The sequence below is a fragment of the Equus przewalskii genome, chromosome 1 (assembly GCF_037783145.1).
Source record: "Equus przewalskii isolate Varuska chromosome 1, EquPr2, whole genome shotgun sequence".
NCBI lineage: Eukaryota > Metazoa > Chordata > Mammalia > Perissodactyla > Equidae > Equus > Equus przewalskii.
In genome coordinates, this window is record NC_091831.1 from 73315093 (window position 1) to 73328135 (window position 13043).

The 13043-nt window shown below is 36.9% G+C and overlaps 1 pseudogene; it reads left to right on the plus strand.

The window, feature by feature from the left end:
• Nucleotides 1-270: 270 nt before the first annotated feature.
• Nucleotides 271-12676, plus strand: LOC103554868 (mitochondrial intermediate peptidase pseudogene; annotated as a pseudogene).
• The last annotated feature ends 367 nt before the right edge of the window (nt 12677-13043 follow it).

Here is a 13043-nt window from a genome sequence, read left to right on the forward strand (position 1 = left end):
AAGCATCATAATGTGGTTATATCTATGTCAAATTCCTAGAAACAGATGACTGAGTAAAAGGGTAAGAAGACTCTAAAAATAATCTTGCTATACAACGTCAAATTGTCCCATAAAATTTGTTTTAATGTATACTGACATTATCAGTTTGGGAAGACCTTTTTCCAGAACATTAATAATTTTTTAAATTAAACTTTAAAAAAAAGTTTATGGCCATGGGTGAGCACCACTGGGACCACCTCCAGGTGCCATCCCACATCTGTCCTCATAAGCATGACCTCCTGGTGTCAGGCGGAGAAAGCCAGGTTACAGGAGAGTGACATTAGCATCATGGCAGAGTGAGTTTTCCCAGTAATCTCTCCCCTCCACCATACAATGCATTCATACTCCAACAGAGGACATCCAAACATGACACAAAAGACATCTAAGAGACCCACACAACCATATGATGGAGGGAAGAGAGGCTGGAGGAGGTGGAATGGGGTAAGATGAAAGACTTGACTCTGTCCCCCAAAAGACTGTGATATGGGACCCCAGGTGGCCTCCAAGAGAGAAGGAAAGGGGGAGGGGATGTTTGTTCATCAGAATGTCAAAAATCCCCACAAGCCCTCGCAGTCTAGAGGGAAGGCCTCTACTAGGATGAAAGCTATCGTGGGGGGGGACCTCATCAAGCCAACATCCCAGGAGAACGGATAGTGACAGTGGAGCGAGAAACCCCCGGGGCACACAGAATAAAGCACCCCTCCCCGACACTAGCCCAGTGCTGTCTCTAGTGGCTAGGATCTTGGCAGAATGTAGAGGACCTTTATCCCCATCCAGTGGTGATAGGTGGTAACTGTGACCAAATAATACCACAATACACAAAAACAGAGCCATACCCTCTAGCAGTATCAAAAATTATATTAAATCTCCAGACCAGAGAAAAAATGACAAGTACCCAGAAATCAGGCCTGAGGACACAGAAATACGTAAGCTAAATGACAGAGAGTTCAAAATAGCTATCATCAAAAACTCAATGAGTTAAAAGAGAATGTAGAGAAACAATTCAGCCAGTTGAGGAGCTACTTCACAAAAGATATTGAAATTATAAAGAAGTATCAATCAGAAATATTGGCTGTGAAAGACACAATGGAATAAGTAAAACAAAATATGGATTCCCTGAACACTCAATCAGACATCTTAGAGGAATGAACCAGCATAATTGAGGACAGACATGTTGAAATGCTCCAGATAAAGGAGGAGCAAATTAAGACTGAAAAGAAATGAAGAAAGTCTTAAGAAACATCCAAGTCAATTAGGAAATGCAATGTAGGAGTTACAAGTATTCCAGAGGGAGAAGAGAAGGAGAATGGAGCAGAAAGCTTTTCCAAAGAAATAATAGCAGAGAACTTCCCAAACCTAGGTAAAGAGATGGAAATCCATATGAAAGAAGACATCAGATCTCCTAAATATGTCGATGTAAAAAGACCTATTGCAAGCCATGTGGTAGTGAAACTGGCAAAAGTGAATGACAAAGAAAAAGTACTAAGGGCAGCAAGACAGAAGAAAATAACTACAAAGGAACCCCTATCAGGCTTTTAGTGGGTTTCTCCACATAAATTTTACAGGCTAGGAGAGACTGGAATGATGTATTCAAATCTTTGAAGGACAAAAATCTTCCAGCAAAGAATACTCTATCCAGTGAAAATATCCTTCAGATATGATGGAGAAATAAAAACTTTCCCAGATAAACAAAAGCTAAGGGAGTTCATAAACATGACACCCTCCCATAAGAAATCCAAAAGGAGACCCTTATACCTGAAAAAAAAAAAGAGAGAGAGAAGGGGGTTGCAAAGCACAGAATAAAAAGATGAACATGAAGACAAAATCAGAAAATTGTAGCTATACATCAGAACAGGTTAGCAAATACTCAAGTATAGCATTAAAGATAAAAGGAAGGGAAACACCCAAAACAAAGACAATCTTGTCATTTTAACCACAAACTCACAACACAAGATGCAATAAGATGTGAGAAAAACAACTTAGCAGGGAAAGAGAAAAGGGACTGAATCAGTTTCGTCTAAGGAAATAAGAGGCCATCAGAAAATGGACTATCTTATCTACAGGGTTTTGAATACAAAACTCATGGTAACCACCAAACAAAAAAGCAGAACAGAGACACAAATATTAAATAAGGAGAAAACAAAGAAACACAACATTAAAAACTACATAACTCAATTGGTAGACCAAAATACACAGAACAAGAAACAAAGGAAATGCAGGACAACCAGAAAATGAATGATAAAATGGCAGCATTAAGCCCTCATATATCGATAATAACCCTCAATGTAAATGGTTTGAATTCACCAATAAAAGGATATAGAGTAGCCAGATGGATTAAAGAAAAAGAACCAGCAATATGCTGCCCCCAGGAAACACATCTCAGCTCCAAAGACAAACACAGCCTCAGAGTGGAGGGATAGAAGATGATACGCCAAGCTAATGGATAACAAAAGAAAGCAGGTGTCACAATACTTATCCCAGACAAAGTAGACTTCAACATAAGACAGATAAAGACAGGCAAAGAGGGGCAGTATATAATGATCAAAGGAACACTCCACCAAGAAGACGTAACACTTATAAATATGCACCCAACACAGGAGCACCAAGATACATAAAGCAACTATTAACAAACCTAAAATAACACATTAATAATAACACAATAATAGTAGGGGATCTCAACACTCCACTCACATCAATGGATAGATCATCCAGACAGAAAATCAACAAGAAAACAGTGGAATTAAATGAAAAGCTAGACCAGTCGGACTTAACAGACATATATAGAACACTCTATCCAAAAACAGCAAAATACGCATTCTCCTCAAGTTCACAGAGAACATTCTCAAGGATGGGCCATATGTTGGGAAACAAGGCAAGCCTCAATAAATTTAAGAAGATTGAAATAATAATAAGCATACGTTCTGATCACAATGCTATGAAGCTAGAAATTAATTTGAAGAAGAAAGCTGAGAAAAGGACAAAGATGTGGAGACTAAACAACATGCTATTGAACAATCAATGGATCATTGAAGAAATTAAAGGAGAAATCAAAAAAAATCTGGAGACAAATGAAAATGAGAACGTACCATACTAATTCACATGGGATGCAGCAAAAGCCACATTAAGAGGAAAATTCATCGGGCTCACCTTAACAAACAAGAAAAATCTCAAATAAACAACCTCAAACTACAACTAGCTGAATTAGAAAAAGAACAAACAAAGCCCAAAGTCAACAGGAGAGAAATAATAAAAATCAGAGCAGAAATAAATGCTATTGAAAAAAAGTGCAGTAGAAAGGATCAACGAAACAAAGAGCTGATTCTTTGAGAAGACACACAAAATTGACAAACCTCTAGTGAGACTTACAAAGAAAAAAACAGAAAACTCAGATAAATAAAATTAAAAAGAAAGAGGAGAAATAACAACAGATACCACAGAAATAGAATTGTAAGAGAATACTGTGAAAAGCTATATGCCAACAAAATGGACAATCTAGAAGAAATGGATAAATTCTTCGACTCTCACAACCTCCCAAAGCTGAATCAAGAAGATATAGAGAATCTGAATAGACCAATCACAAGTAAAGAGATTGAAACTATAATCAAAAGCATCCCAAAGAATAAAAGCCCAGGACCAGACACCTTCCCAGGAGAATTCTACCAAGCTTTCAGAGAGGATTTAATATCTATCCTTCTCAAGCTATTCCAAAAAATTAGGGAAGATGGAACATTTCCTAACACATTCCATGAGACCATGAGACTCTGACATCAAAGCCTGACCAGGACAACACAAAAAAGGAAAACTATAGGCTAATATCACTGATGAACATAGATGCAAATATCCTCAACAAAATAATGGCAGCCCGAATACAGCAATACATCAAAAAGATCATACATCATGATCAAGTGGTATTTATACCAGGGACAGAGGGGTGGTTCAATATCTGCAAATCAAACAATGTGATACACCACATTAACAAAATGAGGAGTAAAAACCGCATGATCATCTCAATAGATGCAGAGAAAACATTTAACAAGATGCAACAGCCATTTATGATTAAAAAAACTCTTAGCAAAATGGAGATAGAAGGAGAGTATTCTCAACATAATAAAGGCCATATATAACAAACTCACAGCCAACATCATACTCAATGGGGAAAAACTGAAAGCCACCCCTCTGACAACAGAAACAAGACAAGGATGTGCACTAACACTACTCTTATTCAACATAGTACTGGAGGTTTTGGCCAGAGCAATTAGGCAAGAGAAAGGAATAAAAGGAATTCAAATAGGGAGTGAAGGAGTGAAACTCTTGCTGTTTGAAGATGACATGATCTTATATATAGAAAACCTTAAAGAATTCATTGGAAAACCATTAGAAATAATTATCAACTACAGTAAAGCTGAAGGGCACAAAATCAACTTACAAAAATCAGTTGCATTTCTCTAGTCTAATAACAAACTTACAGAAAGAGAACTCAAGAATATAATTCCATTTACAATCACAACTAAAAGAATAAAGTATCTAGGAATAAATTTAACCAAGGAGGTGAAGGACTTATACAATGAAAACTATAAGACATTACTGAAAGAAAAAGAGATGGAAAGAGATTCCATGAACATAGATCGGAAGAATAAACATAGTTAAAATGTCTGTACTACCCAAAGCAATCGACAGATTCAATGCAATCCCAATCAGAATCCCAATGACATTCTTCGTGAAAATAGAACAAAGAATCCTAAAATTCATATGGGGCAACCAAAGACCCTGAATTGCTGTAGCAATACTGAGAAAAAAGAACAAAGCTGGAGGCATCACAATCCCTGATTTCACAATGTACTACAAAACCATAGCGATCAAAACAGCATGGTACTGGTACAAAAACAGGGACATGGATCAATGGATCAGAACTGAAAGCCCAGAAAGAAAACCGAACATCTACAGACAGCTAATCTTTGACAAAGCTGCCAAGAATATACAATGGAGAAAAGATAGTCTCTTGAACAAATGGCCTTGGGAAAACTGAACAGCCACATTCAAAAGAATGAAAGTAGGCCACCATCTCACACCATACACAAAAAAACTCAAAGTGAAGCAAAGACTTGAAGATAAATCCTGGAACAATAAAACTCCTGGAAGATAATATGGGTAGTACACTCTTTCACACGGAACTTAAAAGGATCTTTTTGAATATCATGCCTTCTCAGATAAGGAAAACAAAAGACAAAATAAACAAGTGGGACTTCATCAGACTAAAGAGCTTCTGCAAGACAAAAGGAACTAGGATTAAGACATCCCACCAATTGGGAGAAAATATTTGCAAATCGTATATCTGACAAGGGGTTAATCTCCATAATATATAAGGAACTCACACAACTGAACAACAAGAAAACAAACAGCCTAATCAAAAAATGGGCAGAGGATATGAACAGACATTTTCCCCAAGAAGATATACAGATGGCCAATAAACACATGAAAAGATGCTCAACATCACTAATCATCAGGGAAGTCAAAACTACGCTAAGATACCACCTTACACCTGCTAAAATGGCTATGATCACTAAGACTAAAAATAACAAATGTTGGAGAGGGTATGAAGAAAAGTGAACCCTCATAAACTACTGGTGAGAATGCAAACTGCTGCAACCATTATGGAAAACACTATGGAGATTCCTCTAAATACTAAAAGTAGAAACACCATATGACTTAGCTATCCCACTACTGGGTGTTTACCCAAACAACTTGAAATCAATAATCCAAAGTAACATAATTACCCCTATGTTCATTGCAGCACTATTCACAATAGCCAATACATGGAAACTATCCAAGTGCCCATCGACCAATGACTGGATAAAGAAGAGGTGGTATACATATACAATGGAATACTACTCAGCCATAAAAAAAGACAAAATCATCCCATTTGCAACAACATGGATGGACCTTGAGGGTATTATGTTAAAGAAAATCTGCCAGACTGAGAAAGGCAAACACCATATGATTTCACTTATGTGTGGAATATGAAAAAACATGTGGACAGAGAAAACACTTCAGTGGTGACCAGGGGAAGGGGGGTGGGGGGTGGGTACAGGGGGTGAAGAGGAGCACTTGTGTGGTGACAGGCAAGAAATAATGTACAAGTGAAATTTCACAATAATGTAAACTATTATGAACTCAATTTAAAAAAAGCTTATTAGCTAATTGTAGATTCACATATAGTTGTATGATACAACACTTTCCCCAGTATTACCCAATGGTAACATCTTCTCCACCTAGAGTAAGAGATCACCAGCAGCATGTTTCATTCATACAGTCAAGAGACAGAACATTGCATTCACCATAGTTTACTTCATTATTAATATCATTCCTTTTTATAGTTACAGCCTACCTGTCCTCTCTTATCCCCGGCAACAACTAATCTCGATTTCTAAAATTTTGTCATGCAAGGATGTTACCATACAATATATAAACTTTCTGGATTGGCATTTTTTCACACAGCATAATTCTCTGGAGAGCCATCCAGTTTGCTGTAAGTATTAATAGCATCTTTCCTGGTTTTTTTTTTTTTTTTTTTTTTGCTGAGTAAAATTTCATAGTATGGATGTACCACAATTTATTTAACCACTAAACCATTGAAAGACATCTGGGTTGTTTCCAGTTTTTGCCTATTACAAGTAAAGATGCTGTACCAACTGTGCAGAGATTTTTATGTGGACGTTAAGATTTCATTATTCTGGGATAAGTGCCCAGAGCACAGTTGCTGGGTTTTATAGTAAGAGCAGGTCTCGTTTGTTTAAGGGACTGCCAAACTGTTTTCCAGAGTGGCTGTATCATTTTACATTCCCACAAGTAATGGATGAGTGATCCAGTTTCTCTATATCTTTGCCAGTATTTGACGGCAGTGCTGTTTTTTTTTATTTTTGCCATTCTGATAGGCATGTAGTGATATCTCCTTGTGATTTTAATTTGTGTTTCCTAATGGCCTTTCATGTGCTTACTTGTCACCTGTACATCCTCTGTGGTGAAATGTCTGTTCATTGCTTTTATCCATTTTCTAATTGGAGTGGGTTTTTTTAACTATTGAGTGTTGAGAGCTTTTAAAAAATGTTTTATTCTAGATACTAGCCCTTTGTCAGATATGTGGTAGATTGTGGTTTGCAAATATATTCTCTCAATATGTAGATTTTTTATATTCTCTTTCCAGGGTCTTTCACAGAGAAAACCTTTTTAATTTTGATGATATCCAATTCATTAATTTTTCATTAATGCATCCCATTTTGCTTTCAAGTCTAAGAAGTCTTTGCCTCTTCCTAGATCCTAAAGATTTTCTCCTATTTTTACCTGAAAGTTTTGTAGTCTCACATTTAAGTCTGTGACATATTTTGAATTAATTTTTATGTAAGATGCGAAATAAGATTGAGGTTCAATATTTTTCCTATGGATGCGCAATTGATCCAGTACAATTTGTTGAAATGCTATCTTTCCTCCACTGAATTGGTTTTGCACTTTTGTTAAAAATCAATTGAGCATATTTGTGTGGGTCTATTTCTGGGTTCTCAATTCTGCTGTATTGATCTATGTGTCTATATTTCCATGAGTATCACAAAATATTAATTACTGTGGCTCCATAATAAATCTTGAATCAGGTGGACTTTTCCATCCCTCTTCCTATTTTTTCCCAATTGTTTTAGCTATGCTAGTTCCTTTGCCTTTCCATATAAATTTTTGAATAAGCTTGTCTTCTCTACCAAAAAGCTTTCTGGGAATTTTTTAGGAGCTGCATTAAAACTTCATATTAATATGCAAAGAATTGACGTCTTTATTATGTAGAATCACCCAACAATGAACACAGTATGTCTCCCCATTTATTTAGGTCTCCTTTGATTTCTTTCATCAACATTTTATAGATTTCAACATATAGATCTTATAAACGTTTTGTTAGATTTGCACCTACATATTTCCATTTCTTTTCTTTTTTGAGTGATTTTAAGTGGTATTTATATTTGTCCTGGTTCTCCAGAGAAGCACAACCAATAGGATGTATAGGTATAGATGTATATGAGATGTATATGTATATAGGTATAGATGTATATGAGGAGATTTATTACAGGAAGGGGCTCATGCAGTTATGGATGCTTAGAAGTCCAACATCTGATATCTGCTCCCTGCAAGATGGAAAACCAGGAATTCTGGTGGTGTAATTCATTCTGAGGCCAAAGCCTGGAAAAATAGGGACTCTGATGTCTGAGGACAGGAAAAGATGGATGTTTCAATTCAAGAAGAGAGAGAGAATCTGCCCTTCCTCTTCCTTTTTGTTCTATTCAGGCCCTCAATGGGTTGGATGATGCCCACTCACATTGGTAAGGGTGACTATTCTTTACTCAGTCTGCTGATTCAAACGACAATCTCTTCTAGAAACACCTTCCTAGACATACTCAGAAATATTGATTTACCAACTATCTGGTCATTCCCTAGACCAGTCAAGTTGACACAGACAATTAACTGTCATGGTATTCCCATTTTAATTTTGTTATATGTGTGTTTATTGCTGGAATGTAGAAATGCAACTGATTTTTGTATGCTTACCTTGTATTCTGTGATTTTCCTGGTCACAGAAGGAAGGTATTTTTTAATGCCTTCTTTAGGCTTTCATACGTAAGTAATCATGTCACCTGCTGATATGGATAATTTTGTTTCTTCTTTTCTGATATGTATGCCTTTTATGTGTCTTATTGCACTGGCTAGATCTTCCAGTGTTACATTGAATAAGAGCACTAAGAGCAGACATTCTTACCTTGTTCTAAATCTTAGAGGGAAAGTACTCCAACATTCATCATTCAGTAATACGTCAGCTGTAGGTTTTACATAGATTCTATTTTTCTTGTTGAGGAAGTTCTTCTCTATTGCTTTTTATCTGGAAGGTTTTTTTGGTTTGTTTTTAGTGAGGAAGATTGGCCCTGAGCTAACATCTGTATCAATCTTCCCCTATTTTGTATGTGGGATGCCTCCACAACATGGCTTGATGAGTGGGGTGTAGGTTCCTTTCCTGGGATCCAAACCAGTGAACCCCAGGCTGCTGAATTGGAGCATGTGAGCTTAATGACTACACCACTGGATTGGTCCTATCTGGGAGTTTTTAATCATGAGTATTAAATTTTGTAAAATCTTTTTTCTCCGTCAATTGCTATGATCATGTGTTTTTTTCCTGGTTAGCCTGTTGCTATGGTGGATTGCACTGACTGATTTTCAAATATTGAAACAGCATGGCTTCGCTGAAATAAATCCCACTTGGTCAAAACTTACAATTCTTTTTATATATTTTCATATTCTATTTGATAATACTTTTCCAAGGATTTTGCATCTATATCACAAGGGATAATTTTCTTAACTTTCTTTCTTTTTTTTTTTTACTGTCTTTGGAATCAATGTAATATTAGCTTTGTAAAATGAATTGGAAAGTATTCCCTCCTTTTTCTGTCTTCTGGAAGAGATTGTGTAGAGTTGGTGTTAATTCTTCTTTAATGGTTTAATAAGACTCCAGTGAAACTAGCAGGGCCCGAAGATGACTTTTTGAGTTTTTAAATTATGAATAAATTTTTCTGAATAGTTATACGGCTATGTAAATTATCTATTTCATATTGAGTGAGTTGTGACAGTTTGTGCTTTTTAAGGAATTGGTCTATTTTATGTAAGTTGTCAAATTTCTGTGTGTAAGATTGTTCTTAGTATTGTCTTATTATCTTTTAGGTGTTTGCAGGGTCTTTGATGATATCCTGTTTCATTCCTGATATCGATAATTTGTGTCTTCTCTCCTTATTTCTTTGTCAGTATTGCTACAAGTTTGACAAATTTCTTAACATTTTCAAAGAACCAGAATACATATTCTTTTAAATTGCATCTGGAAAATTCACCAAAATAGGTCATATTATGGATTAGAACAAGAACATCAAGAACTTGAAAGTGTTTAAAATCAAACAAGGTGTGTTTTCTGACCACAACAGAATCAATAACAGATATTTGGAAAATGTCCACATATTTGGAAATTAAACACTATGCCTCAAAGTAGCTAATGGATCAGAGAAGAGAAGCCTAGAGAAACTAGAAAATATTTTGAAGTAAATGAAAAATGAAAATTGATCACGTAAAACTTTGTGGAGTGCAGCTACAGAAGTGCTTAGGTGGAAGTTTTAAGAAGTGATGCTTATATTAGAAACTATTAGAAGAAAAGTCTCAACTGAATGATTTTAACTTGTACCTTAAGAAGACAGAAACAACAGCAAATTAAATCCAAAACAAGCAGGACAAAAAATAACAAAGAGGAAAAGTCAAGGAAATCAAGACTGGAGCTGTGGTATTGAGGCTGGGGGCCTTGTAGCTCTGAAAAGTTCTGCTCGCCTACATGGTGCTGAGCTCCCAAAGACTTGACACCCTCGGAGCCAAGATCCTAGCTGGTGGAGTCAGCATCAGCTAGTCCCTGGTGGGCGCTGCCTTAATGTCAAGTCCTAGGGCCACTGCCTGTACCTGTTTGGCAAACACTGGATCCTTTCAGACTTCCTGAGCTCAGTGCCCAAGAAGGATTTCAAACTGCAAAAGAAAAAGCCTAGAGAAAGAATTCCTGGTAGGGCATCCGTTTTCTACACCACCTGGGCCCCACACTGTGATTCTCTTGGATGTGCTCTCAGATTCCTTGTGCAGAGTGGTGATTTTGTGAAAATTCCTCACCCAAAGCAGAAGAACTTTGTAAATATATTGGCACCATGGTAGAAAAGTTGAACACAAATGTGGAATTATATCAACGTTTGCAAAAATTATGAGCTGATTTTAAAAACTGTGGATTCCTTTGATCCAGAAACCAGGTAAGTGGCTGAATTGTTTACATTTGACTTTAAAACCAGTAGACTCCATCTAGAAAAAGAAAAGCACAAAAAAAGCAGTGGATCTTAATGTTAAAATCTTGAATTTGAGTAGTACATTTTTATGAGAAAGTTTTTCCAAGAATAATAAGTATTTTTATCAGAACACATTTGTCTATAACTTTATACTTAATGGAGGCCATCTAGTAACTGATGGCCTACATGCAGAAACAGCAAATGCCTTGTGCAAGAAGCTGCTTATAAAATTTTTCATTATCCCAATGATGGCCATTTGAAGTATTTAGAAGAGTTGCTCAGCAGCAGAGATCTTATGGCAAAGTTAGTAGGATATTTTACATTTTCTCACAGGGCTCTCTAATGGGCAATAGCTAAAAATCCAGAGACTGTCATGCAGTCTCTTGAGAAACTATCTGACAAGCTTTCTGATAGAACTATAAAAGATTTTTAGATGATATAAGAGATAAAAATGAAACTAAAGGGGCCAGCCCGGTGGTGCAGCCATTAAGTGCACACGCTCTGCTTCGGCGGCCTGGGGTTCAGCGGTTTGGATCCCGGGTGTGGACGTGGCACCGCTTGGCAAGCCATGCTGTGGTAGGTGTCCCACATATAAAGTAGAGGAAGATGGGCATGGATGTTAGCTCAGGGCCAGTCTCCCTCAGCAAAACGAGGAGGATGGCAGCAGTTAGCTCAGGGCTAATCTTCCTAAAGAAAAGAAAAATGAGACTAAATCCTCAGGATTCTGAATTAATGCTTTGGCGCCCTCATACTACAGTGGTGTGGTTCATGCAGAGAGGTATAATATTAAGCCCAGTTTATATTGTCCATTTTTGTCCCTTGGAGCATGACTGGAGGGTCTGAATATTTTGTTTAACAAACTGCCAAGGATTTCCTTACCTACAAAACTGCCTGAAAAAAGACAGGTGTAATGTGAAGATGTTCAAAAACGAGCTGTGGTTCAAGAATCTGAAGGATTGTTGGGGTACATTGACAGTGATATTTTTTAGCAAACAGACAAACCACATCAGGATTGTTTTACAATATATGAAGGCAGATTAAAGGAAGATAGAGACTATCAACTCCCTGTCGTAGTTCTTAAGCTGAATCTTACCCATTCCTCAAGAAATTCACCCGCTTAATTAACTCCTGGAATGATAGAAAATCTTTCCCATGAAATAAGACATACCATGCATTCTGTGCTATGATGTACTCATTAGCAACATGTCAATAAGGCCAGATGTTCCATGATTTTGCTGAGGTTCTTTCTATACTGATGGAGTATTTTGCAAATGATTATCAACCAGTTTGTCAGACATTATCACACTGGGAAGCTTCTGTCAAAAAATATGATGTCTCATCTTGTGAATTTGAAAAGTTCTGTGCTGCAACTGGTAGGCAACTTCAGGTCTTTCATGGCACTCTGGATTCAACCTACCACGGGAGGCATCTCCTGCCTAGGCCAACCACAGACATCCTCACAGAAACAAAGGGTAAACTTTATGGCTTACCATAAATTTCAAATCGTTCCTGACAGCTGCAATTCAGACACCTCGTGCGATATGGTGCCAAACATTACTCTAACCTGTTGTCAAGGGCCGTAGCTTCTAGGGTTTGGAAGGAATGTTTTCTACAAGATCCTTTTATCAGGTAAGTGCTATCACAGGGAGATGCTGGAACTTAGTAGTGGCACAGAGCCCATACTCATGTTTCCACGAAGTCAAAAAGGCTCTGTTGTTAAGTTTGTTTGGGAAATGAGACATAAATTTTGAAAGTTTACTGTGCACATTAGAAGACCTACAATCGCAAAACATATTTAGCATTGAATGTGTAACTCAGTGTTCCCAAAAATGTTTGACTATACGAAGTATCCCCTTTTTTGGAGCATAGGTGACAATTTTCAGAACATCATTCAGGTAGAAACAAAAGGCTTACATATAAAAGGTAAAAAACCAATGTGATCACAGAAAGCAATTGTTCATCAGCATCAAAATCCAAAGGACAATGAAAAAAATTTTGATTGGTAAAGGTTGAGATGCAAAATGACGTTCCCAGATATAAAACGCTCAGCAAACATCTCAATTTGGTACTTTTCTTTAAAAGTGGCTTAAAGAATAAGTAATTTTATTCAAGAGTTAA